We start from the raw sequence: 25,793 nt of genomic DNA, 5'->3' as shown, positions 1-25,793 counted from the left end.
CTTGTTGTTACTTTCTTGTATGAAAGCATTCAGTCTAGAATCTGAACGTAACTAATTAAAGGTAATTAATATTTACTTAGACATCAACACCATAGGAAAAAAACCCACAGTAATCTATGGTATTATTGATAGATTTCAGCACATCAACCTTTTCCTCCGGTTGCTGTCACTGTAAAGATTTTTCTTTGCAATCTCCCTTTTTACCAGAGCATTTTTAAGAAAAGGATGAAACTGGATTTATTTCATCTTCACTGAATGTGGTTAGAGAATGTCTCAGTGTCTATCATAAGGAGAGAAATTTCTGGAAATTATTTTTCCCCCTAAAGTGACAAGGATTAATTCATCTTTTCTTTCATGTCGGTCTGTAGTGGAATGACTGGATTTTGAGAGTCTCTACCTGCAATTTCACATCACATGTGCCCACAAACACTACTGAAAATCTGCCAACTGCCTTAACACCCCGTTAGAACACAACAACTGGCCAATGTTTGGTCATTATCAAAAACATCCCAGACAGGGTTGTGAAACGTGAATGCTCTGGAGAATGGTACCAAAAGAGTCTTCCCACCTCGCTGCCCTGGTGTGGAGGTAGCAAAGTGCCCTTCATAGAATCATAGAATCACCAGGTTGGAAAGGACCCACTGGACCATTGAGTCCAACCGTTCCTAACACTCCCTTAAACCATGTCCCTCAGCACTTCATCCACCCGTTCCTTAAACACCTCCAGGGAAGGTGACTCGACCCCCTCCCTGGGCAGCTGTTCCAGTGCCCGATGACTCTTTCCGTCAAGAATTTTCTTCTGATATCCAGCCTGAACCTCCCCTGGTGGAGCTTCAGGCCATTCCCCCTTGTCCGGTCCCCTGTCACTTGGGAGAAGAGCCCAGCACCCTCCTCTCCACAACCTCCTTTCAGGTAGTTGTAGAGAGCAATAAGGTCTCCCCTCAGCCTCCTTTTCTCCAGGCTAAACAACCCCAGCTCTCTCAGCTGCAGGGTGGATAGAAATGATCCAGCTTAGTGCTTAGAATGCAACTTCAAAATACATGTTTTTCCAAATTAAACCTACCGGTTCTTATCTCTGCCTCTGTGGGATATTTGCATGCTGGGAATATCCCCCTAATGCCATATCTCAAGCAATAGTTTGATGTTAGCCTGTGAAAGAGAAATAGTTCTATGAAAATGACAATCCAATATTCTCTTCACTTTCTTTATTTTGTTGTTTAGGTGAGGAAAATTACCTATAATAAAGTTTTTGGCTTTGCTCCCTGTAAACGACGTGATCATCTCTCCATGTTTAAAATTTCTACAGTCTCTTCTTCACCACAGGAAGGGATCAGTGGCTTCTCAAGTGATAAGTTCTCCAGTTCGGGATGCTGGATTTCACTCTCTTTCTCTGCAGGGGAAAGATTGTTAAGAGGTTTCACAAAGTGAAGGCTCTTCAATCTCCTTGCAAGTTAAGATAAACAAATAATAAATCACATCTCTTTAGGAGGGGTTGTAAGGACTTTTTGTGAAACTTGAAAATATTATCCTAAGGGATCATTCTGCCTGGAAGCAGAGCTTCATGGAGAAGTAATTCATGCATGGAGCAACGCATGAAAAGGAGAGCTTGTAATGACCCACCTCAGCACCACATACATTGGCATGGAGGGAAAGTGGTGGTTGGCATGAGCTGGACAACAATGCCACTCCTTTTGCTTTGGGATATTGAGGACAAATGCTTATATGTGTTTTATATGTCCCACTTATATAGGAGGTGGGAACAGAGTGAAGCACCTCAAAGTTTCATAAAAATCTTGAATCTGAGTCTTATGAATGCCATAAATTTAAAAATGAAGTGAAAGTATTCACTACATTCACTGGATGTTTACCTTTTCAAACACAAAGCAGCACTGCTTGCGTAATTGTAGATGATGAGAACCAACTATAGAATACACAGGTGCTGATGCTTTCTTTTCTAAAAAGTCGACTTTCCCTTTCCTAGGACACCACCTGTCATGTTGAAGGAGTCTTCCCTGCTTTTCTGTGCATCAGCCGGTTCATTGCCAAATCCCTCCTGTGCTCTCCTCTCCCTGCTGTGATAAGAGGGCTGTTGACTTTTACATGGCAAAAATGATGAATTATGAGTAGCTTCCAGCCAAGCTACATTGCTTGGGAAATCACAAGCCAGCAGAAGCCTGACCAGCAGTGAAACACAGCCGATACCCATGGCAGGGGCATTACTCAAATGTTTATGTGGCAATTTGCATTTTTTACATATAAAATGAAATTTAAAAGACTTCATTATTTTCTTACCATTTATCATAGGGAGAGAGATCTTGATAAAGTGCAGGAGGACATTGTCCAAGAAAGGCAGGGGCTTTAGGAGCAATAAAGCACCAAAGTGAAGCATGTGCAGAAAGGGCTTTCTGGGGCAGGGTGTAAGCAGTAACTGTTGGGGTCATTACGCTAACCTGAACACGCATGGAGCTGTACTTGTGTGGAGGGGTTCTATACAGCAAGTGCCTTTTTCCTTTTCAATAAATGTCCCTGGAAGTATAAAAAGTTAACCTGAGGGGAGTAAGCAAGAAATAGTAACAGCTTTATTCTAAGACTTGGTGTCAATGCATGAGTTACAGACTACTTGTGCATGATTATTGCTGTTAATTCACATGTTTTGTTGTATTCAGGCATCTTATCAAATCTGAGGCCAGCTCTACATCCAGGATAAAGTCAGTAACTCCTTAAGTCAAGCCAGACTTTTATCTGCCAAACTTTATATTTAAAATTCAAAGAAGAAAACATCCCATTGAGTATTTCTGCTGTTTTCAAGACTGTGTCCGGTGCTTCAAAAGGCACTGACTGCCCTGCGTGCATCTTCCCACAGGGATTTTTCTCCCTGAGATGGGCTTCTCACTCCCACAGCTCCTCCAGCTGGATTTCTGTCACGCACTCTGTTGCAAAGTGTTGATTACATGCAGGCTTCTCCTTCCGTCCGAGAGATTTGAGCTCCATCACGCACTCAGCGCTCTCTGGTGCAGCCTCAGGCTCTTAAACATAGTTAATAGGTTAAAAAAATCAATGCATTAGTTCTAATTTACTCCTATGCTTTTCCTGAAACAGTCAAAATTTAGCTCATGGGACAAAGTTAGAAGGCAAAACAACAGTATTTGGGGTATACAATATCACTTGAAAGACATGTTATAATAAACTGGGGTGTTTTTATTAACTGTTTTAGTCATACGAGTGGATGCCACAGCCTGAATAACTGTACATCTGAAAAAATTTACTTTTTAAAAAAAATTAACTCTATCCTCAATACTTTAAAACAGACATAATAAATTAATCTAAACACCAAAAGTATTTATCATTGCAGGAATGTTTTCCCCATTAATAGTATGAACGAAAAGTCTTTGACCACTGAGTCTGAAAAAATGGAAATATCGTACTTCATCAGAGCCACTGGTAAGAGCTGTGTTCAGTAATTAAGGAATTAATTGCCTCAGATGAAACGGAAGAAAAACATCTAATTCTTTTCGTTTTAACCATCAATAATTTTTAGAAATAAATCCCCATAAAGAATATATTTTAAAAAAATCCTTCTTGAATTGCACACTTAGAAATTGCTGTACCTTAGCTCAGGCTTCACAGCAAATAGGCAAAATTCTCCAGGGATTAAACATCAGTTTAACTGTAAATCTACTATAATGACAATAGACTGCTTGGCCAGGGGTACAAATAAGGGTTTGCTCTGTGCAATAAATTTTGTGTTCTCCATTTCTATTGAGGCTCTGCCAGGGAGGGAGGGAGGAAGGGAGGGAGGAAGGAAGGAAGGAAGGAAGGAAGGAAGGAAGGAAGGAAGGAAGGAAGGAAGGAAGGAAGGAAGGAAGGAAGGAAGGAAGGAAGGAAGGAAAGACACAAGTCAGATTGCCCATATGTCAGCAGTCCTTGTTGTTATGTACCAACCGAACTAGAAAAATCCTGGTTCCAGTTTGAAAAGGAATTATGTAAAAAGGCAAGAATCTAGCAGGTTTTTTTTTCCATTCTTAGCTTAATAACACATATAAAAAAATATTGATATGTACATATGTAATTTATCCACCCTGTTCCTGCTGTTATTTCAGTTATACTGCACAGGTTTCTACCGAGGCGTAAATTACCCATTCTTGTGAAAACATACTTTAATTCTGTTTCTTTTATTTGAACTCTATGCCAATTCCTACTGGTATATGCAAATATTAAATAACAATAAGAGTGAATATATTCTGAAAGTTTACAGAAAGCTGTTCATGCAGGAAGCCTAAATTTTACAGCCTTCCAATGGATGGAAAGAAAAATAGCCAGCAAAGAGCATGCTGGATCCACGCGACAAGAAACATCTCTCATAGCACATACAACAAGTTATCTACAAAACTGGCATAGTAACTAAAGTACGTATAATTGAGAAAATTCATGAGCTATTTCACAACAATTTGTGAACAATAGAATAAAAAATAGCTAACTGAGGATTTTGCATTAAGTGATTCACCCATCTCTAACACAACTGTTTTTCTCAGCTGGATTCTTCTGCCTTCTTTAACTTGACCCCTTAGTGTGTGACTGGTTCAATGGATTTCAGGGTAATATTTTCATACTCAAATATTAGCCGATTATCTTGGAAAATAATTTTATCTTTTCATGTCTCTTGACATTTTCTCCACCCTGTGCTGTGGATTTCAAAATGGCAAAAGCACAGCAGAGTCACAAAACACAGGAAAATGGGACTTGATTCTTATTAAATTCTGTCTCACCAGTATATGTCGATTGCAGTCTTATGGCTACCTCTCTTAATAAATACATTTTAGTATTAAAGCATGGTAATATATAACAGATTAAATTTTAAACTCAACAAAATTACACATATTTGACCTGTGGTGTGTTAATATTCATATCTCTAGAATAACTTTATTTTTCCCTCAAGACAAATACTATTCCATAAAGATGCTTCTTAGGGTATTTTACTCACCTTAGACAATAAATTAGTTAAACCTTGATCCAGCAAATGTTAAAATCCAATACAAAAATAGACTATCATAAAAATCCAAGCTGTTTCTTAGCATGAGTTCATTATCTTGTGCTCTGCAGTGAGGTCTCTTGCAAGCCTGTTCCTGTAAGCGTTGCCTGATCAAAACTCCCACAGTCATCAGTGGGGCTATTCTTGTGTTCTTTTTCACAACTGTTACTTTTCCTCATTTCATAATGTTCAAAGCTCCAACGACACATACATTAATCTAGAAAACATGGGTATATTATGCTTAGAAAGTGAATAGTGGCGAACAAAATGGGGCTCCTGCATTTGACACGCAGAAGCATCTCATGCACCACAGGTCAGTGATGAGAAACGGAGGAGAAACTAAGTTGTGCCCATGGCTGCTGGGATGTCCTAGAGCTCACGTCCCAGGAGGCAGACGTGGCCCTTGGCTGTATCCCCAGGATAACTCACAGCACAACCAGCAAAGCGCAAGGCACATGGTTGGCACACCAAGGACCCATTCTGCTGCGGCAGCAAGAGCAAAACAGGAGTCGGAGACAGCAGAAAAACATCAAGGCATGCATTTGCTTGACACAGCACTTAAACTTGAGTATAGCTTGTGCTGGATGGATGTTAAATGACAAGGATATCTGTTGATAGATAAAGAAATCCATTACCAAAGTGTGAGGAGGTGAACTTTGAAAGTACAAATAAATCACATTGTGTTTTCACTGTTTCATCTGTTTTTTCAAAAGCAGCAGTGGATGACTCGTTTGAAGCAGACAATGGTACTGTAATTTCTTTAGCTATATGTGTAATGGCATCATGAATATGCATCTTTGGAGATTAAAGAAAACCCTTCCTTAGACACTGACACACAAAACACTATGAATTTGATTATTTAAATCATACTAAATTATCAATGCAATTATCACACAGACAAAACAAGGAGATTATTATTCTGTGCAATTCTCATTTAAATGAATAGAGGAGAAACAAAAGGAAAGGAAAAACCACCCCAACCTTCAAAAATGAGCTCCCGATCCATCTCCTCTTCTCTTTCAATATTCATCCCTTTCTTGCAAGGTGAAAAGCCTTTTGTCCTCCAGCTCCCAGATCTTCGTTTCTTTCATAAACATCTCCATATTTCCTGCATGTGTAAAATAAAGATGTTCACTTAAAGTAACAGAGCAATGTAATATGTATGAATACTACTTATGAGACAACAATTCATGTCCCGGCACTGCCACCTGATATCAGCACCCATGCCTTGCTGGATGGCAGAGGTCATGCTGTGGTCATTGCCACAGAATCATAGAATCATGAAAGTTGGGAAAGACCTCTAAGATCATCAGGTCCAACCATCAACTAAACATCACCATGCCTACTGAAGAATGATCCAAAGTGCCCAATCTACATGCTTTTTGAACACCTCTACCACTCTTCTGAACTCCACCACTTCCCCGGGCAGCCTGTTCCAGTGCTCGGTGGGAAGATGCACATGATGAGGGCTTCCTCACTCTCATCAACTCACAGTAACTGTCATTGCATCATGGAGCAGAAGCAGAGCTAAGTGCACAGTGCAGTGCATGGGTGTGTTATGAAGTTGAGCATTTTTCATCTCTAGAAGTGCACTCTCATATCTTCCCATGGGAATGCCAGGGAAATTAATTCTTCACAGTTAAAACTTTGTGTGGATTAGAAACTGCCTCTCTTTAGTGACACTTGTTTTGTCATACTGACACCTCTAATATTCTACTGCTTGTGGTGAAACCAAAATTATACAAATCAGGTGCTGAGCAAGATATACTCTATGAAAACACTAGTTTACAACCTTATAGCTCTCAACACCTATTCCTTCATCTCCAAGGTAGCCCAAACCAGACGAGGTTTCAGCACTGTGGGTCTGTGCTTCTTTCTTAGCAGTGAAAGCAGAAGAAGGAGACAAAAGTAGAGCCATGGGCTTTGAGATGTGAAGGCAGCTGTCTCATTGTAGGTGAGTTATGTCAAATTCTACCATCACAAATGGGAAGTATTTTTCTGTTGTGTCAGGGACATCAAGAGCATATAGGCATTGACCACATTTAGTGTTTCTGTTGATCCTAATCTAAGCTAACCTAATGTAAGGGAACATTAAAGGGTGCTCTTCAAAATGTTATATATACAGTGGGAGATAAAAACTGTCAGGACACACCCTGGTTACCATTAACTGTGATGCAGAATGCAGTATGTTGTCATTGCTCATCTCCCACTTCACTTTATGGCATTTGCACATACCTTGCAAAAGCTCAGAGGGACCCATTTTAATTTGAGCTTTATGATGTGTGAGGTTGAAGCCTCATAATATTAAAAAAGTGTGTCATAAATAAGGACAGCTGTCCGGTGCGTGTGAAAAAGTCCATTCGTTCAATCCTCTTGGGACAGCTGAAGGTGAACACAACATAACATAAAGTCTCTCGTGCTCTCCCATTGCATTTCTAAAGCAATCTCTACTATTATGTCCGAAAATTGTCTGAAATTGTCATGGCTGATTTCACTTAAAAGCTGTTTTCTGTAACTTTTGACACTGCATTCGACCAAACACAACCCCCGCCTATAGGTCAGCATGTAAATGGAAGTTGCTAGGTTGTGTTGGCTAGAAATTATCCACTACTGATGCACTGGCAGAATGGGAATGAAACCACTTGGTTCACTCACTTCTAACAGGCAACCACGAGAAAGTATGAAATCCTTTCTTTAACAGATTCACAGTGCTCAGAAAAAAATACCAAACATATTCGTCCTAAAGTCTATGTCTTTCTTTAGTATAATGTATTGATAATGATAGTGATAATGATAATAGATTAGGATGTAATTAACAACACACACAGTGCAGTAGGGATAAGGTACAGCGCAAGTTACTTCTCCCATGGAATAAAGTGAAAATCAGTTTATTGCCCTGCTCTGATCTCAGCAGGAGACAATTTCAATCTCTAGCTTTGCAGTCTTGGCATAAGTGTGCTCTTGCTGTTACTCCAGGAATGGAGAAAAGGTTTCTGCAGCAGTCCACGCTCCTGTGCTGAGACGTCCTGCAGCACAAAGGGATCCTGTAACACTTTGTGTAAGGGCTATGTCCTGTCGTACACTAACTGTTATAACACACTTCTAGAAAGGGATGAGAAGCTCAAACCTCCTAAAAATTACCACACTTGAGCTGGCAGACTCTCAGGACATGTAATCCTTCAGTTAATGCCTGACCAGATTAGGAGGTGCAAAAGACAAGGATGGGCTTCTGTTCAAAAGGGTAACTTTCTTCTCAAATGGTGAAATTAATTTCAGAGCATGTAACTTGTTCATCTCATTCCTGTGTTACATTCACACCTAAGTTCCGTGCTATTTGCAAGCGCCAAATATGTGATGACAGACCGGAATTACGAGGCAGGGACTGACATCCTTGGATCCTCCAGTCCACCCTGAACCCCAAAGCAGGACCAAATGCTCTCTGTGTCATTCCTGGCAGAGGTGTGTTCAATCCCACGTTAAAAACCCATCTACAGCAGTTCCACACCAGCCTTAGCCCTGCCCAGTACTCTTTCCCAGCACTTACCTGTGCTTCCTTTATAGATGCTTTCCTTCCAGTCATCCATTCTCTTTTGTAAGTTATCCCCAGTTCATCTCCCTTTTGCCCATGGCACCCAAACTCCTTTTTCATTGTTGAAACTCTAATGAAATACCTGTGCGTAGTCATGCAAAAGAAAGCCTCTATTTACTACTTCTACTATAACAATTCTGCTTTTCATGAGTGAATTTTGTGTTTCTGCCAAGTAAAAGGTGTTTTGTGATATTTACTGAGAATACAGGGAAGAAAGTTGTCCTGTGCAGAACCTTGATGGAAGTTTTTTAGCACACAGAGGTGTTAGACAGCCTTGCCTCTTTCTGGGAGTTGCTGGGGATGTTTCGAGGCTTTTGCAGTCAGCTTCCCATTTTCCAGCACCTTGGTAGACAATTGATACCGTGACAAGGCAAAAAACTGCTGTCACTGTCACTATGACACAGGCTGCAGTCAAAGAAATCCCATCCCACCACTTCATTGTTGTGCCTCATGGTTCAGTAGGAAGGTTTTGGAGGGGACAAAACCATGCCAGTAGACTGCAGCAGCATTCCTCAGACAAGGAATTCCTTTGCCTGGAATTAATTGGTGGCACCAGAAATATACTGCTGAATGAAAGGCAAGACGGGCTTGAGCAAGGGCTGGTGCTCCAGGGACAGCATCTGGGTTGGGAGCTCTGTGAAATCTCAGCGACCCACAGCATGCCCTGTGAAGACATACAGGAGGCTCCAGGAATTTTGGCTGATATTTGCAACACATGCATATGTTCTGCACTGTGCATATCCACATGTGAAAAATATTAACACTGAGACCTTGCACCCATATTCCAAAAGGACCGGCCAGTTCACTGCTTGGTAGGAGACACAAATGATGATGTTGGCTCAAATACCCTGTGCTGCCAAGGATGTGGGTCACTTCAAAACACAAGGGACTGCCCTAAATCAGGTCTGTGTTTCCTAAATATTTATAGTTAATTACACATATTAAGCCTGCGTCTTTCTGCATATACCCCTTGGTATTGTGGTTAATGCTCAGGACACGTGCTATGTGACTCTGTATGTATCCAACGCATTCATAGAACAGCGTTCAAACAAAACGGAACAAACATTTCTGAATTCTTCCAAACCTATTCTCCCGGTTCCAGTAACTGAATATCCCCACACGTGGGAGTGAAAGACTGCCAGGCTGGCAGATAAACGGGCTTCATTACAATGCAAAGGTCATGAGCTCAAATTCTGTTAAGCCGATTGTGCTATTAAAATTTCTATTAATTTTTCTTTACATCTAAGAAATTGTAACTGAATTTATCCTTGTCATTTGTCTAAAACAAAAAGTAACAAAAGCTGCCAAACAGTTGCAGCAGCCTTTTTTTTAATATATGGAAACAATAACAAAAAGAAAGGAACAGAATAAAACCTCCAACATCAGCTATGGCAAGCCTATTAACAAATTCATTAGTAAATTCATTTCACTGATTAAACTCTATAATACACATTCAATAGAAACAGAGAAATAGCACAAAAAACCTGATTGTTGCACACACATCACTTTACACAAGGCAGCTTATAGACAATAGTGCTGATGCCCAGACCGGATTCATTAATATTTCTGGGCCATACCCATTGCTGGGATAATTCTGGACGATTCAGGCAAGGATACCATTTGACACAAAAGGGAGATGCAGTCCACTTCTTCTACCATCAGTACAAATGCTGCACTGGGACAGTGGATTTAATGTTTACATCTCAGCATGAGAAAATAGTAGGCACAATTTCATGTATCTAGACAGTCCCACACAAAGCACATAGGGGTGGGGTCTGGAGTACATGCCAAGAGACATATGTTTTCTGTTGGGTCATTTTTCATATGGGTGTGTACGAACAAATAGAACTTGAGCGTTTAGTTTTTTGCATTTTAGATTCTGTTATTGCCTTTATTTCAAATGAAGAAGAGAGTAGCTGATAACACTGTTCGAAACAAAAAAAGAACCAACAGTTTTTTATAAGGTCTGCTGCTGCTTCCTTCTTTGCACCAATGACTCAAATAGCTTTTTGTATTTAACAGCTCTTCACCTTCCTGGCATATTCCTGTTGTTGTTTTTTTCTGAAGCACAGTCATGTCAGGGAAATAAACACAGGATAAACTAGATGTAACCGTGGCAATCCTGGTAAAAATATTAATAATCATTGGCTTTGCTTACCTCTTCTTCCACATCCTCTACATATCAGCACAAGCATTTATCAGAGCTCCTAGAGAAGGTGGGAAGAGCAAACATAGTAAATTATCAGTCCACTTTTGCTCTTACATGTCGAGTATCTCCAAAACCCATCATCACTGCATCTCCCGTTTCAGCAGGTTCCTCCTGCCCCTGGATTCTCTACACATGGTAGAGCAGCTTTTGCTCCAGGTGCTGACAGCAATTATGCTGCTCAAACCACACAACTGAAGGCTTTATCCCACTTACTGTGGTGGTGGCAGATGAGGAATTTAAATCACCATCTATGTATGGCATTAGGTAGGTACGTTTCCAGGTACTCTCAGTCCATCAGGATAAATGATAGGATCTGTGCTGTAGGATCTGTGTGTGGGTTTTTAGCCTATAGCTTGTTTGTAAACTCTTTATTTCAGCTGCCTTTGATTTCTAATTAACTAATTATGTCTCTTTCTATGATTAGATTGCTTTATTTTATGTAATTTATTGTGAAAGCAAGCGTCTAATAAATGTCCTCATTTCAAACATATTTCTGTGTTTTAAGCCATGCTAAAAATGAAAACACTTCAGGTCACCAATCTAAGCATTTAGTCACATCCACTTAAATTGCTTAAATGGTCTGTTAATGTACTGCTGCAAGTACATCTACAGCATTATATGTAATATAATAAAATGAATTCCCAGTGCATTAAGATACGGATGTTTTCGAGTTTATCTTAAAAAGAATTGTGTATTTAGAATAATTGCCACTCCATGTACAGACAACATATTTTTTTCAGAGTTTCCCAAACGAAACACTTACCAGACATTTTAGTTGGTTCGCAAGTCTGAACTCTAAACTGAGTAGTTGTAGTACACAAGTGTAATTCTCCATGTTTAACGGATGGGAGGAATGGAGGCAGCACTCAATAAAGTTGCTCAGCCCTAGCTGTAAGCAAGACCAGTGTCAATCAGCAGTTCAGAGTGGAAACATCTGGCTTTGGTATTCTCAAGGTGACATAGCTAGCTCAGGCACAGGATCCCACCAGCTCATGCAACACCCAGGGGTTTCCCTAGCAGCTCTCCCCTGCGTCCTGGCTGAAAACCTGGACTGGACAGACAGACACATGCCTGTATTTAGAGTCCCTTGTGCAAATCATAGAATCATTAAGGTTGGAAAAGACCTCTTAGGTCATAAATTCCAAGCATCAGCATATCACTACCAGGCCTCCTAAGCCATTTCCAAAATTGCCATGTCTACATGCTTTTTTAACATCTCCAGGGATGGAGACTCCATCGCTTCCCTGGGCAGCCGGTTCCAGTGCTTGACAACCCTTTTGGCAAAGAAAGTTTTCCTAATATCCAACCTAAACCTCCCCTGGTGCAACTTGAGGCAGTTTTGTCTTGTCCTATCACTGTCTACGTGGGAGAAGAGACCAACACCCGACTCCCTAGAACCTCCTTTCAGGTAGTTGTAAAGCGCAATAAGGTCTCCCCTCAGCCTCCTTTTCTCCAGATTAAACAACCCCAGCTCCCTTAGCCAGTCCTCATAAGTCTTGCTCTCCAGACCCTTCACCAGCTTTATTGCCCTTCTTTGGACACGCTCCAGCAGCTCAATGTCCTTTTTGTAGCGACTGGACCAAAACTGAACACAAGGTTCAAGGTACAACCTCACCAGTGCTAAGTACAGGGGCACAATTACTTCCCTGTTTCTGCTGGCCACACCATTTCTGTACAAGCCAGGATGCTGTTGGCCTTCTTGGCCACCTGGGCACACTGCTGGCTCATGTTCATCCATCTGTCAACAAAACCCCTGACTTAAAGTACAAAGTGCTGATATTAAATCAAATTTGACTGCAGGTACCAAGATCTTCTGCATATAAATTCTGTAGTACTGACAAGTTTTCCATGAGATGCCTTGCGACGGACTTATTATTGTCATTATTACCAGTGTGCTCTGCTTCATTCAGGGAATGGCTTCAAATATATTTGAGGTTGAGTACCTTTAGCAATTTCAGATCTAACAGTCTTTACCAGTGAACTGTGCACTGTAAATAAGATGGGAAAAAAAAAATCCCATTACTCAAAATGATAATGTCTGGACTTTTCTCTGGCTGAAATTCTAACAGTAATAAGCATATTTGCATTACATCAGTAACCTCGCACCATAGCTATCTGCTCAGTACAGTTCTAATATTTACAGTGCACACAGTATTGTCTGTTATTAAACTCATGAACAAACTCAATGACCCCCAAAACTGGGAAATGTATGAACTGGAATAAAAAGAGGATGGAAATAGTGTGTATTATGTTATCACAGGCAGAAGAATTGAAATACAAGCAGTAACCCAATTTCTATTGAAATGAATGTCAATGTGCCCCTGACTAGCACCAAACTTTTCCTCAATGTACTCTATTTTCTATCCATATCATTCATAACTTTTTCCTAAAGTTTTCTCCTTTTTGAGACTGCGGTGAAGACAAGCACATCACAGCTGCTGTTAAGGCTTGCTTTGCGCACAGGAGATCTCCTTGCATTGTCTGCCTGATGACTTTCCTGGAGATGAAGCTGTCTTATTGTGACACCTTGCAACAAACGGATAGCCCACATGATGCAAATGTCACAGAGGAGGTGGTTATGTTTGATAGCAGTGTTCAAGCAAGAAAAAATTACAAGACAGCTCGTTTTCTTTCTTTCATTTAACCAGACTTGCTTTTCCTACCTCAGCCTCCTCCCAGTCGATGTTTGGGATGGGGGTTGTGGCTCAAAAGGTGATATCTTTGTCGTGTTTTGGTCAGTTTGCTTTCCCTTTGACCTAGGAACAGCAGCCTATACATTATTTTACAAGGTGTATTTTTACAACGCAAAGATTTCCAAAGAGTACAAGAAAAATACCTTTTTTTATGCGACAAGATCCAGAGATTCTTTTTTTTTGGAGGGGGCGAAGCGGTACAACAGTGTCCTTACAAGGCTGCATATCTGACCAGAACGTGTGGGATCCATGTATGCTGTCCAGTGAGTGGAAACATCGCTGAAAGGAGAGAAGATGAGGCTTCAGTCTTACAGACAAGGAGGCACATCGGAGAAGGTGAGTCCGGACACTGAAAAAAAAGAGTTTCTTTTCTTTGTTTCTCATTAAAGGATTATTTCTTCACCTCATGCATATGAATTTTGTTAGATGAAATATCTTCTTGAATTTAATCAAGAAAAATTGTATTTTTAATTTAGTGGTTTCGTTTTCCACTCCTTCCAAAAAATGTCTATTCAAACCTTTAAATGTTTCCTTAGGTAATACTAGTGTACATAACAATATACCATAATGGTTCCCAATGCTTTTATGAGAAGATGTTTTTATATTGACAGTTATTTCAGTTCACCGAACAGAAAAGTAGAGTATATAAGAGTTTTTATAGAAGGAGCAATAAAGCTATAGAAGATATATATTAAGTTTCTTGCAAATAAATGAAAAAATTGCAGAAAATTAACACATCTGATGTTGATTGTCAACTTTCTAATTTTCCTTTCTGCTCATGTTCATTCATCAAAAACCACCAAATATCTGTGAAAGTACTGCAGTGTCATTTTGATCTGAGAATGGTCATATTAATACCTATTAGGGTTACAGTCTCTCTTTATATCTGAGAAACAGAAAATAACCTAATTTTTTGTTGTTGTTATTCCTGTCTCTGATTTCCACCAATACCTAATTTACTACTTCAGAGATCCACAGAAATCCTAGGGAGACAGATGTGAACAATACCTGAATTTGAAGGGAAGATGCAAAGAAACAGAAAGAGAAGGAAATTATATCATCTCATGTTATATTGTATTGTTTATAAGAATACTCTGCAGGAGAAAAATAATGAGGAAAGTTGATACAGCCACAACAGTGTTAGCTGAGGACTTGGGAGATGCGTTCTTTGCTGTGCTCCAGGAAATCCTCCCCAACGAAACCTCTTGAAGCAAATTGACTCTCCTTGAGTTTTTCTTAACATAGGGTAGAAGATAACAGCATGCCTTTATCTTCAAGAAATGGCTGAAATGTGGATTTTCTCAACTGCCCATGGCTTCACCAGGATGGTAATTATTGACACTTGCAGCATCTGAAAGAGTGAGAGATTGGAGAGAGGAGCCCAGGGTCAAAGCTCAAGCACAAGACCTTGTACGCCTTTGTTGGATGATGCCAGCAACAAAAGTCTGAAAGTGGGTGAAAAAATGTATTAATGCCTGAAAACTGGGAGATTAGAATTGGTCAGGACAAGAGGGGTTTTATGAAGATTTCTGAAAGGGAATAGAAAATGGGTTGGTGATTTCCTCAATGCTAAGCTTTGTGTCTTGAATGGGAAGACCACACTGTTTAAGGATGGAGACTACATTACAGCCTCCTGACAGAAAACTATCTGGTCCTGAAGCAAGCCCATGTATCTAAAAGACCAAAACAAGGTTTCTCTCTTTTCCAGTTACTGGAGCCTGGAATCCTTAGGAGCAAATAATTGTGAGGGGACATCTGCTTTCAGATTTATTTCTGCAGTTTGGAGTAGAATCGGATTTCAGAAGCCTTAGAGAACCCAGCTTCTACACTGAAGTATTTTACTATCTAGATGGGACAGAAGAAACGGTTGTGCTGAAGTATAACTGCCTTAGTAAATGTGACATTGCAAAGACCTTTGATCACCTAAGGAGCAAACACTATGAATAAGGTTTCTTTCTCCTAGACAATAAAATAGAGGTTAAATAGATGGCAACTACATTGTCATTACTCTATTGGGTTGAACTGGAAATCATAAACTAAAAAGAAGATCTTCCCATCTAGCATCACATCAGTGTTTGGCTTGACATCCCAGTCAAGGCTTGCCAAACAATGTGCGTACAGCATCAAGCAGACAATGATGCCTACAAACCAGGGCATTACATTGTGGAAGGACTAGCACTCAGATGCATTTATATGCAGGCTGATGCTGGGAAAGGAATTTCAAGCACACTTTAGCAACAGAAAATACAAGCTGATGTAAGGAAAGCATAATCCAACTACCTTTGCTCAATGTCAAGCACATGGCTGCTGCTTAAAAAATTTAGTAATAAAAGCATATACTAATAGTTGAACAATAAAAAATAATAATACTATCCACCCTACTGAAAAGAAAAACCATGAGAGGTGGCTGGGTAGAGTGATCCTAAATTAGAACATTTCTGTATCCATTCATATTTCTAAAACTGCCTGCAACTTTAATGCTTAATAGAAAATAACAAAGGTGCTTTTAACTCTGAGATTTTTTTCAACGCCACATTGGCTTGTGGGTAAGTGATCACATTGCAGAGCTCAAATATTTTTATTTACACAACATTGACTTGCAATTTATGTAAGATTAAGGCTTGTAGTCATATTCCTGTATGAGACTAATTAGAAACCGAGCTGGACTTTTACCAGTTCCTGCCCTGTTTATGAGAATGTTACAGCCAATAAAGCATGGAGCAAAACCAAGACAATATGATTGAACATGCTTTGGGTTCTATCTTGTTCCTGACTTGGAAGAGTTAAACTCTGCAAATTCAGTAAGGAACTGTACACTTAAAGTTAGACTCATCTAAATGTGGAGGGATTTGATAAGTCTTGGCACAGTGCTAACGCACTCAGGTGTGCAGCACTCCTATTCCTCCTGGCATCCCTCTATCATCTGACTCTTACACTCATGTTCAGATGACCAGAAAAGGGGAATATGAAAGTGTGCGCGTGGGACTAATATGCGGTAAGGACAGCTCATTTATAGAGGTAAAAATATTACAGAAAAGGTCAGAAGTCCTGGTACTGAAATATTAGATAACAGACTAACAAAAAGAACTGAATTCTCAGAATAAAAGCGAAAGAAGAATATGGAAATTGGAAACTCTGACCTTTAAAAAATGTTCACTTTGCAATGCCAAAATAAAGTCATGTGGAAGGACCTAGAATCCTTTTTTAGCATGATTAAATATTTTGCCCATGCACAGTTTATTGTGACTTGCTGGCATAAACTCAGACTTTCTATTTACCTTTTTATTGGTTGAATGCAGCACACATAATAGTAGTATGAGTCCCAAGACACAAAAAAGGAGCATTCATGCACCGTCTCTGAGTTCAGTGGACTGCTAAATGCTGGAGGCAAACTGCGTAGAAAGAAATCCTCAAAGTCAGTAACAAATCAACACGTCAGTTTTAATCTACACTATAATAAGTTATGCAGAAAAGTCTGCAGTTTCTGTCAAAACAGAAAATAAATCTCTTTTATATATCAAATCTGTGAGGCTGTCTTCATCAAGTTAAAAACTAGATCATCAATAGGTTTCCAGCAGCACAAGAAATGAAGATCATCTAGGCGTTATAATTGGTATAAACAGCATAAATGTACATCTGTCACTCTTCTTTTTAGTAGTCATAGGTGCCCTAAACCTGTGATGAAATGACAAGTTAATGTACAATTTCTGAGGCAGGTCATTAGTGCTGCAGGAACGCTTCCATACACTAAACCTTGAGGTAGAGTTTGGTGGACCAGGCTCTATTTGTCAGACCAGAGGGACACTCTACCCTAATGCAGGACCATCAGAGGATGGTGGAGGACTCCTGACATCTCCCCTCCCCTTTGCCAGTCCGCCCCATCACTGAACTGCCCATACCATGTACCTTGTGAGATGTTGCTGTTTGTTTCACTGGGGGTTTATTTAAGAATAAATATTATTTGATCCAACAACACATAAATTAGAGAGTGAAAGGGCAGTTAATATACTTTGTACATAAGTAATGATGCATTTTATAACACTGTTTGGAAAGGAGTGCCCCTGTACAAGTAAGTAGTGTAACAATGTACAAAAGAGAGCTATCCGAAATACCTAATTCCTTCTATGCCTGCAAAGACTTTTCTGATTTTACTGGGCAACCTGAGGTTACGGTAATGCTATCTAATAGGATTTTACTATTTCCATCACTTAGAAGGAAAGATTTTTATGAATTAACGTTAAAATCAACCTTTTACTCCATCTACTGTGATGTCCAAGACAGAAATTTTTGGTCTCAGTTTTTCATAGAATTATGAACATTTATAATCTGAAGCATTTTATCCTGTTTCCAACTGGCAGGAAAATTTCACTGTTTCTTTCTAAGCCATGGTCTAGACATTAGGATGAGGGGGACAAGACCAGAAATAGAAATGTTTAAGTCTGACTCTAAGAAAGGGGATTGCTAGAATTTGTGTAACTGAATATGGTATTTTGTTACTTGCTAGAAATGGGTAGAAAAACAGACAGAAAAGGGCAGGCAGCAAACGGAAAGAAGGAAATTCAGACAGTCCCACTAGTGTAAGAGGCACAATTCATTGAATAACCTGGTACTGAGATAAAAAGTAACAGATTCAGAGTATTTTACAAGTTTTAATTTCATACTTATAACATGATATTGCAAAAAGTATTAAAGTAATTATAATAAACAAATAATAATCGTAATTAAAATTATAACCACAATAACTGTAAATTTTTACATGCTGAGCAGGCAAACCTCAAAATTTCTCAACTATTAATACTGTCTGATAATCACATGTGGTTAAAGAAAACCAAAGCACTGCTTGAGCTTTTTCTGTGTAAGTGAATGGTGGAGAGGAGGAGGTGAGAAGGGAAGAGAGCTGTTTTGAAGCATAAAACGAACATTTTTTTGACCGTGAATATAAACAAAGAAACTTGTTGCCCAGATGCGTTTGTTGCCCAGCATCCTGGCTCTGGTCCTGGTCCTATCCAGCCTGGAGCGGCTCTCAGGCCTTCCATCCTGCATCACCAGCCGTGATGCTGTTACAAGTGATGGTGAGAGACAGCGTCTCTAAGGTGTGAAATAGGAATAAAGAAAAAGCATTCCTTGTTGGTCTGCAGAAAATCAGTCACAAACTTCACCAAAACATGAGAAGCACTAAGCTAAGTTACCTCATTCCCTGGAAAAAACTACTCTAGAAATCCTCTGACAAATCTTTAATCTTGATGGATAACACCTTCCTTGGTGAGTACTCGAAGTCCAAAACTCTTGAATCCATTCTGCTAATACCAGTGTCTATGTTCAGTCAGTTCGTTTCTCTCTTTTCTTTCTCTCTCTCTTTTTTTTTTTTTTTTTAAACTATAAATCAGGTTTTGGTTATTTATTTACTACTTCATATATACACATGAAAGAAATCTTCCTCCCCTAAAGCAAATCAAGGATAGAATAACAGTCTCGGAAAGGTCAGCATCTATCCAGTTTGTTAATTGAATCTGTCTTCAGAGCCACCATACCAATACTTCAAGGGCAAGAAAGGGCAGAGATATAATAATAATTGGAGCAAATGTCTTCGTATGAACTGGAATTTATAGCGGACAGGCTCAAGCCAAGTGCAGCTTCCGCTTCAAATCTTCTCTCAAGGAACCATCAGTCCTTGGAAGTTTTGTCATTTTTCTCAAGGTAAATGGTTCCATGAGGTTGTAATCCTCTACGGTTGGTCCCAGGGGTGTAAATTATCATTAATGCTTCAATTATTTACAGCCTGCTCAGCTCTCAACACAAAGATCCTCCAGGAGTTTCAAATATTTTATTAAAATTGTTTTGTACTATTTTCCCTTGCATAAAATATCTACTATTCCTGTGGGTATTGGCTTGCCAAAGTATCTCTGAAGGAAAAAGACAGGGGGAAAGCCATCTGGTTCTGTTTTGAGCAATCTGTGAAGTGGCAGCGAACGAGCCCCGCTAGACAGTTTAATCCAGCACAGCTCCTTGCTGCTGCGATACTTCTCTGTGCATCACGTTTGCACAGTATTTCTGAGTTTCATCTTGTTTCTAGCACCCAGCAATTAAAACTTCAGAAGAAAATGCAATTCTGCAATTCTTGCTGCTCAAAGGTTTAAGATGTGACTGACCTGTGAGGCCATGGAGAGCGGCAGTCAGGGTACTTCTCATTTGATGCATCTCACGGTACAACTTCAGTTTTCATCTCTTCTGACCAGTTTTTGCTGTACAAAGAACTTGATGAGAGATCTTTGCAAAACAGAACAATCATTTAACCTGGAAATTAACAATCTTCCAGTTGCAGAGGAAGAATCGTGCCTCAAGATAAGCTTGTAATTCTAACAAATTTCTCTAAACTCAATGAAAACTATTTGGGGATATTGTTGACAAAAGAATTTGATTATTTGGGGGATATCAAGGGACTTTTCATGTTAATTTATTTGGACAAGTTATTACTCTTAGGGGCTCAGAATTGCAAACATCTCCTAAATAATCAGAGCTGGTTAAACAAAATCCGCTGGCGGAAAGACATTTCTCTCATTTATAACTTGCTGAAGGATGGCTCTCGGATTAAGATAATACTTGTGCAACAAATATATAAATCCTGTAAAAGAAAAGTTAAATATTTCCCTTTTGTTTTATTCAGTATAGACACTCATGAATGGCTGATTTCTTGAGTACCAATTAATTGTTTATTTTAGAGAAATGAGCAAAGACATATAGGTAAGAAATCAAACAAATTAATCTAGGCTCACGAGGCAAAAAATACTATATCCACCCTATCTTCTGACTTGTCTCAAGGTTTTCAGACTTGCTTACGTGAGCAGCAACGCCACCCAAACCTCAACATTGTTTGTTTTCCATGTTCTGCTGAATAAATTTAATTACAGTTCCTGTATAAATGGTTTTAAATTATGAAATAATTTTAAAACAGACTTTTGAAATAGGAGATGATCTATTGTAGGTCTTGTTAAATTTTCAAATACCTATTGGACTATACTCACCCTAATGTAAGTTTGTTGTTTTCCATTAAATAAGACAGTTAAATTTATTTGCTAATTCCTTCTACTAAGTATTATCCTAGTTATTGCAGCTGGAAAATAATAACAGCTCTTTCCTTAACTGTGTTCTTCATCACTAGGTAAAATGACAAAGATACATCCCAACTATGCTTATCGAAGGTGTAGAGAAAAATGTCAGTTGTGTCTGCATTCATATTTCTACAATGCCTGACAGATATTTAAGTTGTCACCTTTTTTCTTTGCAAGGAGCCACTGACAGAAAGCCTGCTCTACGTCACTCATTGGGGAAACCTGGAATCAGGAATCTGGATCTTATTTGCAACATGTCAGTCGAAGGTCATCTAAATATTTCATTGGCCAGACTCTAATCTTCGTTTATCCATTTACAGTGGTGAGGATTTTATTAAGCCAGTTTTTGGGATGCCCTCTTGCGCCCCTGTCTTTATGCCCTTAAGCATACGGTGCACGTGACCTCAACCCAAGAATAACCCCAGGAAGGGAAGCAGGTGCCCTCAGCAAGCCCAAACACACCTCACAGCGTCTCCCCATATGAATCTCTCCCAATTTAATGGAATCTATTCTTATCCTGAACCTTTAGGCATGAATTACTTGTTTTATTGTCCCACAGAGTTTGATATACATATATATATGGTTACTTAAGTTGTGTTTTAAACAGAATTTATATGAACTGCACCTGTGTAAAACACACTGTTAGTGCCCCTAGCACAGACGGTCATCGGTCCTACAGCACTGCTTAGTGCTGGAACTTAAATTGAAGTGTTTGTGCACCACAGCACTTGTGAAAACAGCTACTTTCTTCTGGATTAAACCCCGTCCCCAACTGCTGGAGAGCACATAAGAAACCTTTGACAAAAATACTTGTAAAGAAAGGAAAAAAAAATAAATCATATGATAATAATTGTATATAATAACAGGTTCGTTTCCAGTTCTGTAATTTTTGACTGTGCCAACACTGTATCCATTTCTATTCAAAGAAAAATAATATTTCTATGTTGTTTATCGCTAACACAGGCACAAGAAGGCTAGACATTGCCCAAGCTCCTCCAATGGAGCAGCCAGCCCCTGGCAAGAGCTGATACCCTAAAGTCCTTCCGCTAGCCCATCCTTCCACACCCCTGCTGCTATATCCTCTGCCACCTGAGACAGAGCTGCACAAATTCTTACTGCTATAATTCAAAGACCTGTTGCTCATTTAATTTGTGTGAGCAGCCTACAGGGCAGTGTACAACAGGTTAATATCATTTTGGGTTATAACAACTCCTAATTCAGACATATTCCCTTTTAAATCAAAAATACTGTAACCCTTGGACTGAACTAGGATAAGAAACAGTGGTTAAAACATTTTAATTTAAAATTAGGAACTTAAAATAAAAGCCATACTAGGTTTAGAAAACACAATGATGGAAGTCATCCTAAAATGAGGAAAAACACTTAGCCTGAATTTCAATGCTGGTTAGGCAGAAGCAAAGCTTCCAACAGGTTTCCTCTCCTTGGTGGTTTTACACGAGCTTAATTCAGCAGTGTCTCTGAAGTTTTTACATAATACATCGGAGAGCAGCCCTAGATACTCTGTTTCCTATTTGTTTACCTTCAGTTAGTCATTCAGATGCCACCTGATTGATTAGGGGGTGAACACTCACAGCTGGTATTTACATTAGTTGAAGTTTTCTCATTCCTGTGAAAATCAGACCATGTGGTTAGCTGTCTAAATGTGTATTTATGTGCCAAACTGTAGCATCATGGTGGGCATTTCTGTCGCAAACTTGCTGCGCTCTCCAAGATTAGGCTGTTCTGCAGCCAAGCAAAACGAAGACCTATTGCTGTTTTATTGTATTACATTACTGCATTATTCCAACAGCTTTACTGTCTTAAATCAATAAAAATAGTTTTTAGAAATCAACATGCAACAGAGTAATAGAGTCAACTGAAATTAAAATAAAACAAATAGAAACTGCTGTTGAGCACAGAGATTAAAAACAAAGTGTTATGGGCCCAGAGAGCAGTTTCCCACAAGCAGACGTCCTTTGCCATTTCTCTGTGTGCAATATAAAATAACAACTATTATCAGGGCAGCCTGTGCCTGAACCAGTAGTGAGTCCAGAAATGAAATCCCTCATTTCAATAGGCTTCCAGACTGATGGCACTGGCTCTGCAACGAGCAGGAACACAACAATAAGCACTATATGAGTTTTGCTGCAGTCAACACACAAACAAGAGAAGCACTCGTATACTCTTTATTACAAATATCTGCAGGTAAAATGTAATCTTCCAAAACAGTTTGGCCTTCAGAGACAAAATGAAGAAGGCACACTGTGGTGCTTTGATGATGATAGTTTCTTTCTCACAATAAAAAAGCCCATCATGGAGTTTTACTTTTAAAGTACCTGATCTCAGACTCCATGCAATGACTGGCATGTGTACTCAAAGCATGGAAATTATTATGCTTGTGGTATTCGCATGATGAATTAAAAGCAGGGCCCTTTGAATAGAAACAGGTGAGCTTCCTTCCAGAAGTTTCATGTTTAAAGAACTGTGCTTTTAAGGAGAAAAAATTTAGGGGTTTTGTGCATGCACGTGTTGTGATTGCTTAAAATTGTTTCTCTTAAAACATATACAGAATATAAGTTGGTTCTTAACAGGAAACTTGAATTCAAAGTTGGCCACAACCACCCTGTATGGAAGAGTACAAAAAAAAACAAACCCAAACCAGCACTTTCTTTAAGAATTATTGTATTCATACTGGGGAATTAATTCTCTTTCTTAAGTCTATGCTTGAGTAACCCAGCTTCTGTTGAACATTTATGCATCGATAGCCTTGTGACTTGAGAGTAAACATAGCAGAAATGCTCAGTGTTATTCAGACAAGTAGACAGAATTAATACGATTCTGTACCTTTTAGATAATGATCTTTTTCTTAATACGGGTTTAATGTAGCCTAGAGGTCATACACTTCCATTTCCACTCAAATTTTTCTATTGTGGAACATAAAAATGATGTATAGACTTCGTACAGTGTCAGGTCTAACATGCAGGGCTAATGACACATTGATAAATTACTAATGCTTTTTCTATTGTCATCTTGACAGTTCCCCAAGAGTTGTTTTCAATGTCAAGCTTTCACAAGGCTCGGCGAAATATCCTTATCCTCTATTAAAGAAGATGCATTACGTCTCTTTCTCCCCATCCATTATGCAGCCATTGTTCACAGATAGTGAGAATACTGTTTGTTTTGTGTGCCATTATTAATTAGGGATTACCTGAAAGGCCAAAGTAACATATTTTAAAAGCTGTGAAAAGCAGTTCACTGAGCACACCCGAATTGTATATATATTGTCTAAGTATAGCCCAAATGAATGCAGACATTTTACACAAAATAAAGAGTCTAACGTGTAAGAGAAAGCAAAATACTTTACCTCTATTCAAGAACTGTATGAAGTCTTGTAAGGACTGGAGTATTTCTGCTGCAGCTGATTAAGAAACATAATTATTTACTTTGTCCAGTAAAGAACAGAGTGCATACAGCAGACATTGATGCTCTCATTAAGGCTGTAGTGCTAATTAAACTAATTACACACATGAGGCTGGCAAATTAGTGGAGCCTCACAGCAAAAAGAGTCTAACAAAATTCAAAAGGGCAATGATTTTTTTTAAGCGTAAAATTGTTGAGAAAAGATATGCAAATGAAATGTAAGATTCCATTAGCAAAAATTAGGCCTTACTTCCTTTAATACAAGACTTGTTTTAATGTCAGGCTGATCACTTTTCTGCTGTATGAAAAGTAACACAAATGTTGCACTAGAAATTTTAGGATTCATAAACATCTATTTACTGATATGTCATAATTCTCTTACATTTGGGATACTGATAGCTATCATCTTGTTTGACAAGACCAAATCCTCATTCATCGAGTAGAATATTTACACTGCGTGTAGTACTGGACAGTAGGAGGACAACAGAAGACATGGCAACACCAAAAAGATAGATTTGCTTGAAAGAAGAACATTAGCTACTCATGTAAACAACTTGGAAAATGTAGAAACACATATAACTTACTTGCTCCTGGTGCTACATGTCATGTAGTTCATCTCTGCCTGCAGTAAAAGAATGTGCCTGAGTTACCTCACGGTATCTACCTGTGAACCTATTTTTGCTCATCTGTGCTAACTACTGTGTGAGAACAGCCATTTGTGTGAAGCTACAAAAAAAAATCTACTTCTAGGTAGATATCTTTACCAGAATCCCATTTTTTTACAGTGCTGTTCATGGATTACAGCCACATTATGCCCAGAAATTATTCTCCTATGGAGTTGCTCCATCAGTTCTGAAACCCAATTCACCTCTTTTCCCTCAGTTCTATTAGTTCAAGCATATGCTTACTTCAGTTCAGTTAATGTCTACGTTATATATTTCTTAATGACTGTAATGTATTGGTTTCAAGGAAAATATAGATGCACATTTGTTTTTGCAAAGAAGAGTGTAGTTTTTCACGAGGTATTTTATATTCATAAAAGTATATTGCTTAAGTTTATTTTGCACAGAGGAAATTTCCATTTTCTTACTGTTAACAAGCTGTTTTCTGTTTATAAGAACATCTGTAAAGGAAGCTGGAGTTAAAAATAAGCATGCAGAGTTTCAAAAAACTTGAGAAAAATGTTTTCCATAAATTCCCACTTTCTCCTACTTACTATGTAAGCCTCAATATATCATGTCTCCTGAGGGTAGCTACTGGGCAAAGTCACAGTTAAGAGACAGCTCCAGAGTAACTCAGATATCAAATTGGCTGATTGGTGCCTCTGGAGAAAGAGGAAATCTTCTGCAAGAGGAGGATGGGGAAAGCAGGCAGAAAAACTCAATGTCCACAGCAACTCCTGCATTGGTGCAAATATGCTGCAACTACAATATTTAGAGAGATACGATCAGTATTGTCTGCTTCAAAAGAGAGTTCTGGAAGCAAATACTGAGTAAATATTTACAATTTTGGTGTGGAAGTCCCTAGTAAAACCAGAGAAATGCCAGCCTTGAAAGTTAGCTTTGGCATTTGGCATCGTAAGGTGCAATAGCAGCACATTAATGTCATGCTGCATTTTACGACGTAGAAAAACTGTTGTGTTAAGCACTAACCAGGTCCTCAGAGACTGGACAATTATTTTTCAAGCATTATAAGCCCTGACAGCTTTAGCAACAGTGCTATATTCCTGCACTGTAATAAAAGA

General features: G+C 39.0%; 1 long non-coding RNA gene across 16 annotated transcripts in view; it reads right to left on the bottom strand.

Annotated features, from left to right (window-relative positions):
- Positions 1 to 25,793, bottom strand: part of LOC128852689 (uncharacterized) — a 101,668-nt gene that overhangs the window by 9,087 nt on the left and 66,788 nt on the right. For 11 of the 16 annotated variants that reach the window (XR_008450671.1, XR_008450674.1, XR_008450662.1 and 8 more), the window contains 11 exons: positions 19,670 to 19,762; positions 16,799 to 16,912; positions 13,664 to 14,871; positions 11,591 to 11,716; positions 10,777 to 10,825; positions 8,574 to 8,700; positions 6,011 to 6,137; positions 4,982 to 5,246; positions 1,869 to 3,026; positions 1,236 to 1,390; positions 1,064 to 1,149 (listed from right to left, as the gene is read on the bottom strand). This is a non-coding gene — a long non-coding RNA (uncharacterized LOC128852689). Of the gene's footprint in view, positions 1 to 1,063; positions 1,150 to 1,235; positions 1,391 to 1,868; positions 3,027 to 4,981; positions 5,638 to 6,010; positions 6,138 to 8,573; positions 8,701 to 10,776; positions 10,826 to 11,590; positions 11,717 to 13,663; positions 14,872 to 16,798; positions 16,913 to 19,669; positions 19,763 to 25,793 lie in introns of all 16 variants that reach the window. The other 5 variants (XR_008450668.1, XR_008450670.1, XR_008450666.1 and 2 more) reach the window with 4 other exon arrangements.

The sequence above is a fragment of the Cuculus canorus genome, chromosome 7, assembly GCF_017976375.1.
Source record: "Cuculus canorus isolate bCucCan1 chromosome 7, bCucCan1.pri, whole genome shotgun sequence".
Lineage (NCBI taxonomy): Eukaryota > Metazoa > Chordata > Aves > Cuculiformes > Cuculidae > Cuculus > Cuculus canorus.
The sequence above is the reverse complement of the archived record's forward strand: the minus strand, read 5'-3'. Positions and strand labels throughout refer to the sequence as shown.